Source organism: Amblyomma americanum, chromosome 6 (genome assembly GCF_052857255.1).
Source record: "Amblyomma americanum isolate KBUSLIRL-KWMA chromosome 6, ASM5285725v1, whole genome shotgun sequence".
Classification (NCBI taxonomy): domain Eukaryota; kingdom Metazoa; phylum Arthropoda; class Arachnida; order Ixodida; family Ixodidae; genus Amblyomma; species Amblyomma americanum.
Genome location: NC_135502.1, coordinates 9785823 through 9798036, shown reverse-complemented (window position 1 = coordinate 9798036; position 12214 = coordinate 9785823).

Below are 12214 nucleotides of genomic sequence, written 5' to 3'. Positions count from 1 at the left end.
CTTCAGAAACCGCCGCGCATTGAACGTAAATGCCCATTCACGCCAAGAACTGTTTTAAGGTCAACATGAGGCCTGGGCCGTATAGGGACAGATGTATCCCGGAGCTTGTCTCTTGTCTGCAACAAGAATTTTTCAGAGCGGAAGCTCTGCTTCACGACCAAAGCTGCAAAAGCCGGGCCATCGCTGAAGCCTTGACCTTGAATAAATACTGCCGCGACTGGGATTCGAACCCGCGACAGTGCGAACAGATCAGCTCCGCTGGTCACTGCACGAGAACACTATGCGCAGCAGATCGCTCCTCGTTGTTGTTGTTGTTGACCTCACACAATGGCACATACCCACAAGGGGGATTGGCCATAACCAGGCGTTGAACTGCAACACACTCGCGCAGTGCATTGCACATCGTCGTCTTCATCAACTTCCATCTGCGGCGCGAACAGAGCAGATCAGTTTAACCTCGATCAGAGCTTATAAGCCGAGTCTGATATCGTCGCCAGACGTGCCGGCGACCCAGCAAAGCAAAACCATGCATGGGCCAATCAGGCTAAACCACGGTGGGCTAAACATATGCTTTTCCACGTCTACCCTGTTTAACTACGTTAAAACCCTACCATTTTTTTGTATGTTTTACCGTCTACTTGGGACCACATATAAGCGGGAGAAACTACTGGACTAATCTGATTGCGCGATTTGTTATGCACCTGAAGGACTTACTATCAATTATTTTTGCTTGAAGAAATAGCCCGAATAAGACCAGAATTACAATATACCACGATCTGGACAAAAACGTCTAATTTTGACTCCAAGAGCTGAGAGAGAGAGAAAGCCCCGTATACCACACCATACCAATTTTGATGCCTCTGGTTTATTTAGCAGTGAAAGGCTTTGTTATCGTGTTGTGATTGGTTAGTGGCGCAACGAGCACGGTGACGGCCATGGGCTGCTGTTTCCAACCGCTGCAGAGTAATCTCGCAACTCACCCGTCGCACTAATTCAGAGGCTGCTGATTCCTAGGTCGTGGGTTCGATCCCAGCCGCGGCGACCATATTCTATTGAGGCAATATACAACGACGCCTGTGTGCTGTGCAATGTCAGCGCACGTTTAAGAACCCCAGGTGGTCTAAATTAATTCTGAGCCCTCCACTAGTACTACGGCGTATCTCATTAAAGCCGCACACCTTAAACCCGCATGTTAAAACAGCACCATTCAATTCACTCCAAAACTGCTTGCTCAGAACGTCTTGCGGCGTTTTCGAAAACAATCGACGAAAACAGAACTTAACGGTAATATTGTTACGGAGCAGCACGATGAATTCATTTTAGAGGCAGCACTGCCATTAGGGTGGGCATGGAAAAATAAAATTACTGCCTTGCCCGAACCACCAATGGCACAACGGGCTGACAGACTCGACAAATGCTATTGTGAACCTGAAAAAAAAACTAAAAAAATTGACAGATGATTACGATAGCCGGTAATGATAAATATGAACGCAACTCTTCACGGCTGGCATGTGGTCTGGTATACGCTGCCAGTCACTCTCCGGAATCTTCCCGTGGCAGCCACCTTCCGAGAAGCGTTTCGCTCTGCTACTTGGAAAACCGGTTACGCCGACGACTACAACGCGGAAGCCAGGAACGGGGGCCTAACAGCTGCGCTCTGCTAGCAAAGCGTCCCTGATCGTGCCACAGAGCATAACGAGCTTTGACAGAGGGCACAGATAGATTGGTCGCTCGGCAAGAGCAACCTGGGCCGCACAAGGCCCACCGCTGGGTGCACCTGCCATCGCGGGGCAGTGGCGCATCGCAAATTTTGTGTGCCCTCATCATGCCTGCCCCGTTTGGACAGCGCTAAGAAAACCAATGCTTCATCGAGCTCTCCTGCAAACTGTACCGCATGTAGCCTACAGATGACGCACAAGAAGTGCTTTCTTGAGATGAGAGGTCGACTCTTCCTCAGAAGCGCCTTCCGATCAAGGTAAAGAGCATTATGAAAGAAGGATGGAACCAAATGACTGAACGCGCGCGCTGACCCATAAATTATAGATTAAGCTCATTGGTCGGTGACCAGTGAAGTTTATCAACCTGATTCCTAACCAGGCGGCATGCGTCGACTACACCAATACACTATCGTTGCCATGGGATCATTGAAAAATTGTAGGGGACACTTAAGCTCAGCCTTAAGCCCGTATATGCGGAATTGGTCATTCCCGACTTTTATAGATCCCTGATAGTCCTCGTACCAGTCCTGGGGCAGTGGTGCAGCGGTTAGACGATGCACCACTGCCATGCGATGGCAGGTGCACCCAGCGATGGGCCTTGTGCGGCCCAGGTTGCTCTTACCGAGCGATCAATCACTAATTGAAATGCTGCCTGCCACGGTGCATGGGCAGTTTGCTCACAATCCGGTGTGCAGGTTGTGATGACGCTGCAAGGTCACGTGGCCTGGGTGGCCCACTTAGGTTGCTTCTCCGGGAATTTTCCGCGCACAACGCCGACGATGCCGCCGCCGCCGACGGATTTTACGCATAACGGGAGCCTTAACGTTATGGCGTTAATAAAGCTGCAAGTAGCAAGACCGTCAATCATGACTCAAGTTTATGGCTTTTAAATTTTATTATATCGTGGTGAGCACAATTTACACGGATTTAGTGCACAATAACCAAACCGGAACAAACGACTGGGCTGCGTAACCGCTGTCATTCCCATCGCGGCTACGGTCGCTGTGTGCTAGAACTCTTCCAGTGCGCGCTCTGATCGGATGCGCGCATTTGAATGACAGTAAAAAGGGGTTCGATCTCCAGTGCCGCCGGGTGCTCACCGGTTATACAAGGACTGCAAGCTTTTCCTGGCCTCGTGCTCGGTTTATTTAGTGCGAAATGCATGGGAAATGGGTCTTTGACCCCACCTTGAGCAAAACGAAAACACCTTGTGCCATGCCCCTTTGGCCGCAGATGCCCTTAAGCCATAAAAATTCATCAAGGTCATCAACATCAAAGTCAATCGCCAGTGGTTGAATGCTTTAAACTGGATGTTGTTGCCAGTGTCGAATCGGGGTCCTGCAGCAGTCGTTTTTCTCCTTATCTCGATCGTGCAGTTGTGTCGCGAATTGGTAGCGCGTCCCCGACGTTCCGAAGGGAAACACTATCGCGTGCAGGGTCGAACAAGACAAGAGAACAAAGAGATGAAACAAAACAAAACGAAGCCGTATTTATAACTTAAAGGAAAAGAGCCGATACGAAACGAAGACAAGGAACACACACCCAACACGCGTACAACACTACAGAAGTAAAGGAAAGAGTTCACCAGGTACTGAGCGTCCCAGGTGAAGCGGGGATGCCTTGCAGACAAGGCAGACGCGGGTGAATGTAGTGCGATGCGTCGCTGGCGTTGCGTCGAAGAAAGCGGCGGAAGGGAGCCAGGTGGTGGTATAGGAGCGGAGAGCAACACAGGGAGACGCCGGTGGTCTCCTTTCAGCAGTCCGAAGAACTTGGCAGCAGCAGAAAGAAGAAGCGTAGACGAGACCCGTAGACGGCGGCCCGAAACGCCAGAGGCAAGCAGGCTATCCAAGGGTGCCTTTAGGCAACACGGACCCTCAATCCATCGGCTGCCACCTCCACGCTTGCAAGGAACGCAGGAGGTTTGCGTCGGTGATCCAAGGGAGGTCACGGCAGCACGGAACCAACGTCCGACGGCTGCCACCTCTACGCTTGAATGACCCGATCTCCGCTGCTCTGTCTTCCTTTACACCTCGGTTTTCTGACACGTCAGCTCTCCGCTCCTCGTGCTCACCACGCTCTTCGTCGCTGTCGCATCGCACACACTATTCGCACGCGTACACGCGTAACGCTGGGCTGGCACGCGCAGCGCTCCGCTGTCGACGCACCACTGTCGGCGCACGCACCGCACTCAAAAATCCCCTGAGGCTTGGTGTGAACCTCACAAGTTGCCCACAAAAGTTTTCGGAACACAAAAAGTAGAATAAAAATGAATTTCTGCGAAATTTAAGCATGCAGATATAACCTGAATGGTGCGGTCTTCACTTTCTTGTGCGACATTTGTAATCTATCCCTCAGTGCCTGGCTGCGCCTCTAGGAAGCGAAGAAATTATGGATTTTGCGCGATTTTTGTGTTCCGATAGCTTTTGTGGCCTTCAATACATCCTCGCGCCGCCACGTCACGTAAAAAAAATGTAAATTAAAGTTGCCGGCCGAAACATCATGACGCTGAAAGCACCATACACCTTTCTCGAGTGTGCCTCTACGCCCCCTCCGCAAGAGCTACCGCCTATTCTCGATCCTTTTTCGTCACAACATCCCGGGACTGGAATGATCTACCGTGCATCATATCAACGCCATCCATTTTAAGAACACTATCAAGACCATTGTTGTTTAACTGCCATGTCCATCCCTCATGTAATGCCCCATACTAGGGGCCTTGAGAAATTAAATAATAAAAAATTGTTTAGCTGTCGATAACGCGGTTTGTCCAGACCACCGCCACAGTACTCTGTAAATGGACTAGGTTGTCTTGAGTTGCCACTAAGATCATTCATTTCCTTTGTAGCCATGCTGCTACAGGAAAACGATACTAGCTCTGGAAAAATGTTGGGGGGAGGGGGTGACTGCCCCCCCCCCCCCTGCCTCCCCCCCCCCCCCTGTTCCAGGGTCCCTGGACCTGAAGTTTCTTAACATGCACTGACATCGCACAGTATGCCGGCAGCGCTTTCGGTTCGCTTCCATAAAAACGCAGCCTCTCCAGCCGGGTACGAATTTCGGACCTGAACGAAATTTCCAGCTACGAATATTTAACGGAGCTTTGCATAGCTCTTCTTTCTAGCGTCATGGTTGCGATGGACGCTGATAAAAACTGCCTGTTTTTTTTTAAATCTATCTTTGGAGTGAAGTAGTCGAGCCTGCTTAGGCAACCATTTCACCGACTGCTGTACTACAGCCCCTTTGTGGGGTTTAAAGGAACACTGAGGATAAATTGAAATTGGCCTCTATAGACAGATTACCGCATTCTGTCGTCAGAGGCGCTACTTTCACTGAAAAAACAGCCTTTATGGGCTAAAGAAGGCCAGGTAATGAAATGAAGGTTTCGCCATCATCGGCTGATTTTGCAAGTGAACTCCGTGCGTCCACAATTTTTGGGCGCGGATCCGCCAGGCTAGGCTGCACCGCAGTTCACTTCACCGGTGATTACGGAGTCTAATTCAGTGTAGATGTCAACAATTTGGATCAATCGGCGCGAAAATTTTTTCATCTAATTATCTCAGCAACAAATGTGGCTTTCACTATCGTAGACACATCAACGCGTTTAAAAAGAGCCATATAGTGTCGAATTTTACTACAAACAAAACTTGGACGGGGTTGTCCTTACAGTCACTTAAAACTCGACTCGCGTCTTGACTGCACTGGGCCCTTATCAAATCGACGGATGTCGACGAAGAAGAGGAGGAAGAAGAATCGACTTGTGGTAACGGCAGAACTATGTCGCACACTGAAGGCAAGCCCTCTTCCCGGGCCTCATCGTATTCCGAAGCGGGCCGGGAAGAATCCGACGAGTTGCTCTCGACATCTGTCACGCCACCTGCCAGTGACTTGGTCTCTATCAACGAGTCTCAGCCGGGGCGAGATGCATCGGAGACTTCACTCTGCGGCTCAGAACGTCCAATCGGTCAGCGAAGCGAGCCGTCCGTCCCGACGGCTCGAACTGCCAGCGAGCGGAGGCCTGCGCGCCCAGGACGCAACCCTTGGAACTGGGCTCCGAACTTCGGGCCGGTAGCCGAAGCTCCGGGCTGCCGCAGTTCCTTTCGCACCATCTATATCGCCGTGAGTGTAGCTGTGGGCACTTGCCTTATCGCGCTCGGATCGTTGACCCTGCTGGATTTCTACCGCGACAGCAGCATCTTCGCTAACCTCGAGGGGACTTCCGAGCACACTGTCATCGCGAATTCCGTTAACCTCAGGCACGGCTCAGCGGTTGCGAACTGGACGACGCGTTACGTTACCAAGCGCAGCCGCGTGTCAAAAAACTTGAACTCAAGCGCCCACCGCACACCTGGAAGACATCGCCTGCAGACGCTCAAGTGGAGGACCTTCTGCTTGGTCAATATTTCGTCGTGGTCATTCGGGTCCGCAGATCGGGCGAAGGACTCGGTGCTGAGCGACCTAGAGGAGTACTCCGTGATTTTCGCCTTCTGCGACAACGGTCCTGGGGCCATGTCGCACAAGCAGGGTTCCCCGCACATTCTTCAGGAGGGTGCAGGCCGGCTTGCTGGGCCTGACGGCGAAGAGAACACGCTGAGCATGCTGGTCGGGCTGCGCGTCGGAGAGGCCGCCTTCCAGGCAGTGGTCGACGCCCGTCGCGGTTCCCGAGAGCGATTCGTTCGCAACGCTTTGCGTCTCATGGAGAACAATGGATACGACGGCATCCGCTTATGGTGGCACGGAGCGGCAACTTGTAGTCAAGACGACCTCATCGAAGCCGCGAAGGAGATCAGCGACTCCCTCGGCAAGAGACGCTATAGTTTCGGCTTCTTTCTTCCCTACGAGCCCTCGCCGAGCAGCAGCTACCTGACGAGGCTGTCGAGGTTGCGGAGGGCGCTGCGCGGCGCTCCCTACAGCCTCCTCCTTTACCCCACGTTCCCCGCGTTCAGGAACCGAACCTCCTGGCCGTCTCCGGCCGACATGGCCATCCAGTGGAAGGCGGCCCGGGGTGACCTCACCTTCTGCCACGTGCTGCCGCAGCAGCCGGTGTGGGTGGCGCTGGGCGAGAAGTGCGACGTGAGCAGATCGCAGCGCATCTCGCGACTGGTGTCTCCGACTGCGGCAGCCCTCTTCGAGCCCTGCCGCCTTCTCGGGGAAGACTCGTGGCATCGGACGACGCGCCGGTTTCACAGCTACGCCTGCAGGAACGGCACTGGCGTGCTCTACCAGACGGCTGTTCAGGCTGACGCCTTCCGGCACGAGTTCCTGGCGGAGACAAAGATGCCATGCGTCGGATCCATTGGAGAGGCCATATCGGACGTTGACTGCGACGAGAGTGCGGACGATGCTGCGCGCTGACAATAGGTTCCCCTGTCCTTTCTTCTTTTCCTTCCTTCATTTCCTTCTATTTTTATTTTTTTTGTGCGCGTGCAGCCGCTTTCGACTACATGTGCCATGTTATCTGTTCAGCTGTACGGGAGAGGACAGCTGGGACTTTATAGTCTATAACGAAATGCACGTGCACGTGCTTCAAAGTGAATGTGTATTTTTTAGAAATGCCTCTGGAAGAGTTATAGTTTCACTAGTGGCGTTTTATCTCCAAGAGTGCGTAATTCGGATATTATTAAGTCGCTTGCTCATGTTTCGGCTTTCTTGATGGAAACCGATTGAACAGAGCTAACAGACAGGACGCGAGAGAAGAACATGAACACAAGCGCGTCCTGTCTCTTAACGCTGTTCACTCGGTTTCTATCAACATGCACCAACCAGCCCAAGTAAGCTTTCGTCTTGAATTCTGCTTTCTTGTTTACGGCAGCAAATGATTCCGGAAATTCTGCCTACTGTAATAGGTGCGTAGCTCGAAAGCACAGCAGCTGCCCAGTTGTGTGTTCTGTCTTCGTTTTGTCCATTATGTCGTCTTCTTTTTCTAGGCATGTGCCCTTGATTTATATTAAGGTATTCTTTCATTTGATGGTTATCTTTTTTTTTTCACTTGAACGAGACTGGCCAGATGCACACAAAGATAATCCATCGTTTTTCACCCGACCCATTTCTCGGTTTCGACTTCTTGGCCGTGTTCATTGCAAAACTTCTTTCATCGCTACTTAATTTAAGTTTGTTTAATGGCAGTCATGAATTCTAGGTGTTTTATCAAACTTGGTCGAGTGTGCCAAAAGCATGCCATAGGTTTTGGACGGCAAGACAGTGGACTTAACCTCGATGTTGGACACTGAACGCACAAATCTAAGGGCAGCTCACCAGTCATCATACGTTGTGTAGACGTTTTCACTGCTGGGACTTTTGCTCAGAAATTCCCCGCAATAAGGCAGAAAGAGAGAACAATATAATGGCTCTTCTTTTTTTACCCCGCCCGCACCATATTTATGTCGCGCATGCCTCCTCACTGGTAAAGTTCCCCAATGCAATCGTGCTATCTCTATATAAGGTGCTCTAGGACGTTGCGGGGATAGGACAGGCAGAGCGCACCCTAACGCAGTAGTTTTTCAAAGCATGGTTCGCCAAAAAGAGCTAGATGGAGTAACAGATACTCGTTTGTGCGGAAAGGCGACAGGAACTTGTCCTTATCGAGTGCTTGCAATTTTGAAGTCGTTCAGGCTGTAGTCTGACAACGTGAGGATATTTTCTTAGCCTCAGTTGCTGGACACGTACAGGTAGCTTTCATATTAAAGGGAGCACTTTGTTTGCACAAATGAACGAACTTTGCTATTTCTGCGCTAAATTTGAAACTATCTCATGGGCATAATCGGCTCGAGAAAAACTATTTCGGGGAAAAAAAGCGTGCTTGTCACGAATAATTGCGGAGAAGTCAACGACTGAATGCTCACGATGTGTTCCCCCTGAATTGCCGCTACGAACACAAACGCAGCAGACAACTAGCAGTCGGTATAGCCGTTGAAGCAGATCACTAAGGGCACGTCACTCGGTTCCAGAGAACTTGTGACCATAGCTGGGCATTTGACCTCAAAAATCTGGACCTCACCTCAGCCTCAAAAAGAATTTGCCGACCTCACTCAACGTCAACCTCATCAGCTGAGGTTTCCTTAGACGCCCTCAACTCACTTTTCCTGACGCCACTGGTGACCTCACTCAACCTCACCTCAACCTCAAATTGTGAGGTTGAGGTCGGCTGCTCGACCTCAGAAAACAAACAAAAAACAAAACAAGAAGCGACTAAGAAGTGTTTCCGTTAAAAACAATTCTTAGAATCCTGTGAGACAGGAAAACCAAAATGATTATGGTATTATTTAATAAGGTGTGTACAGACACCGTTGATGTGCACGCAATAGGAGAAGCTTATAATCTGGGATGAACCCTCAGAGAGTATATGGCCTGCGGGCAGGGGTGTCCCATACGCAGTTACCACCAGTACGTCGGTGAGTACTTTATATGTGTTAATATTCGGCAACCTGCTTCGTGTATACTTATTCGTATTGGAAGCCTCTCGCTCATTCACGCACGAACCGGCAATTTACTAACACAGCCCTTCTACACAATCTACCAGAAATTGGGAGGAGGGGGAGGTATTCACGATACTCTTTTCAGGCTTGAAAATGGTTACCGAACATAAAGAAACTGGTCGTCGATGTACTTTCCAATGCGACGATTATGCAGACGCATATCAGTATATTTCGATTTTCTAGCTCTATCCAGCATAGCGAGAACGCCCTTTTCAGTCCCCTGTATGTTGCCTTCGAAAACACATAACAAGCTGCAACTGCAGTACACAAACAGAGGTACGTTGTACTTATGCCTGTGTAGAAGCGAGCGGCTTCTTTTATTAATGAGAACGCATTAGATGGCTCACTTTCAAGGTCATATCCGCAAGAAATGGCACCATGCGAAGTCAAGAGCCGACGAGTCACGCGACGAAGGTGATGACGTGGCATAATTAATTAATACCAATGTGCTTGGGAACGCTAAGACTAATTAGTATAATTAGTGATGACATCATGCGAGTGTGACGTCATACCAGGTCACGTGACAGCGATGTAATGTGCCATCAAACCTAGTCACGTGACGATGTTGTAATATGACATCACACCTACTCAAGTGACAACGATGTATTTTATCGTCATACCAGGACCCATCCACCCCCTTCCACCCCAATTTCAAGATCCATATGGATCCCACATTACTACACATGCGCGCATGACGCATTACAAAGAGTGCCCACAACCCGGTCTATATTAATGGCATTCGGATTGTCCAGCAGGTGAACGCAGCCAGTTCTCATGTATGACATACTACACAGATCATGCAACGACACATGCCTTTGACTCTCGAGATGATGGCGATGATGATGATGATGCTAACAGTGTATCCTTATGAGCCCGGGGAAGTCTGATATAACGCTACCAAATTAAAAGTTGTCAGAATATTGATTATTGATTGTACATTACCCAGCAACCGAACACAATTATTGTGCGGGAAAACAGGAATACCTGCAGCTAATAATTAAGGATGCCGGTGTTGATGTTCCTGGGAGGTCAAGTCCCACCCCCGTTTCCGCCACTTCCCTCCAGGTGGCGATGGTAATTGTTTCTAAATCGTGGGTATTCTCCGATGACTCGGTGAACCCGCGGCATTTTGAAAGAAAGAGCTAGATTACGTCTTCGAACACTGTGCCAACTATTAAAATCACACGGGTCAAAACAACTGGTCTAGAGTGGGCAGCGTGAACCACTCTGTCAAGAGCACCATGGCACTCCGCTCAAATTTCCCTGCAGCGAAATCTTTTTCCGAGCCCCCCACCCCCGGGAAACAGAAAACTTCCTAAATACTCATACGCCTCAACAGAATTCTGGTTACCATTTCGTCAACCAGTCTGAGACAAGCTGATTTAAGTCAACCACTTGTTTTCCTTCAAAACTGAACTAATCAATGGTACACCAGCATCCTCGACGTTTTTTACCCGCGAGCACCGCGTGAGCATTCTGCAAAGCCGTTTAAAGTGAACGATGGGTCTCTGCAAAATAGTTAAAAGAAAGATAACGTATAGTGCCTCGTCGTCTGCAAGGCACGCCGCCAACTTAACTGATCCCATACGAGAAAAAAAAAAGAGAATGCGTAGAAACATACAAACAAAAATGGCACACTAAAAACAGAAGCGAACAACAGTGTTCCCCATTAAACGTCACATTAGAAGGTTTTTAACTGCGAATTAGCAGCACAGCGCGAGCATGTAATCAGTTCCATTCCCACATCCTCATAAAAAAATGCGGGGGGGGGGGGGGGGGGGAAGGAATCAGCTACCTCATTACCATACATTCATTATAGTTTCGGATTTTTTCGCCGCTGCAAGCCCCGCCGTGGTGGCTCAGTGGTTAGGGCGCTCGACTACTGATCCGGAGTTCCCGTGGGTTCGAACCCGACCGCGGCGGCTCCGTTTTTATGGAGGAAAAACGCTAAGGCGCCCGTGTGCTGTGCGATGTCAGTGCACGTTAAAGATCCCCAGGTGGTCGAAATTATTCCGGAGCCCTCCACTACGCCACCTCTTCTTCCTTTCTTTCACTCCCTCCTTTATCCCTTCCCTTACGGCGCAGTTCAGGTGTCCAACGATATATGAGACAGATACTGCGCCATTTCCTTTCCCCTAAAACCAATTATTATTATTATTATTATTATTATTATTATTCGCCGCTGCAACACCGTTGTGCTGGTGTGTTCGCTTCGTGTTGCGGGGTTTCGGCATAACAGGCGAATTTCCGAGAAGGAACAAGGAACCGGAGACCAAAAGAGAGGTTAATCGGAAGGATGAAAAAGTGAAATTATATTTGCATCTGCTAGCATTACGGAACGGGAATATACAGAATTAGTGTGAGATTCGAAAGGGGAAGTCACCGATCAAAAGCTTCGACGGTGTTGTACAGGTTTTTCTGGCTTCGTGCTTTCTTTAATGAAATCGGCAGGTGTCCCTGTTAGGAACCACCTGAATCATATTCTCTCGCCTGTGCTGACTATTCCATTTTCTGTTAAGTCATCTTGTAATGTACAGCAGGATCCCCTTTATTCGACTGCTAGGCAAGAGCCATGATGTCAGCGCCGGCAACGAGCATGAACACGAAGCAGTCTTGCTTGGGGCCATCCGAGCTGCGGCGAGGCTACCGCGGGTCAACGTGAGTTACGTGCTTTGCGCGCTCCCGGGAGTTAGAGCCGTCCGGCAGGCAGCTACGAGTGCTACGCCAGCGGGGCAAGGGGGAGGGAGAGTGGTGTGCGCTGTGACAGTAACACTCCTTCCGGGGAGACCAGAGGGGTGCGTCTTCCTCTAGGCTCGTACTGAACTGACATTACGGCGCAGCATCGGAAGCTAAGAGGCAACTGTGACATCCGGTTTTCCAAACAGGGGAAACCGAACACCAAGCGTCATTGCATGAGCACTGCGGTGATGCGCTGCAACTCCACTTCGGAAGCGGCACTCGTCGGAGTAAGACGTGGCAACTGCAAAAAGTGTCGACCTCAAAATTTCGACCTCACTGAATGACGAC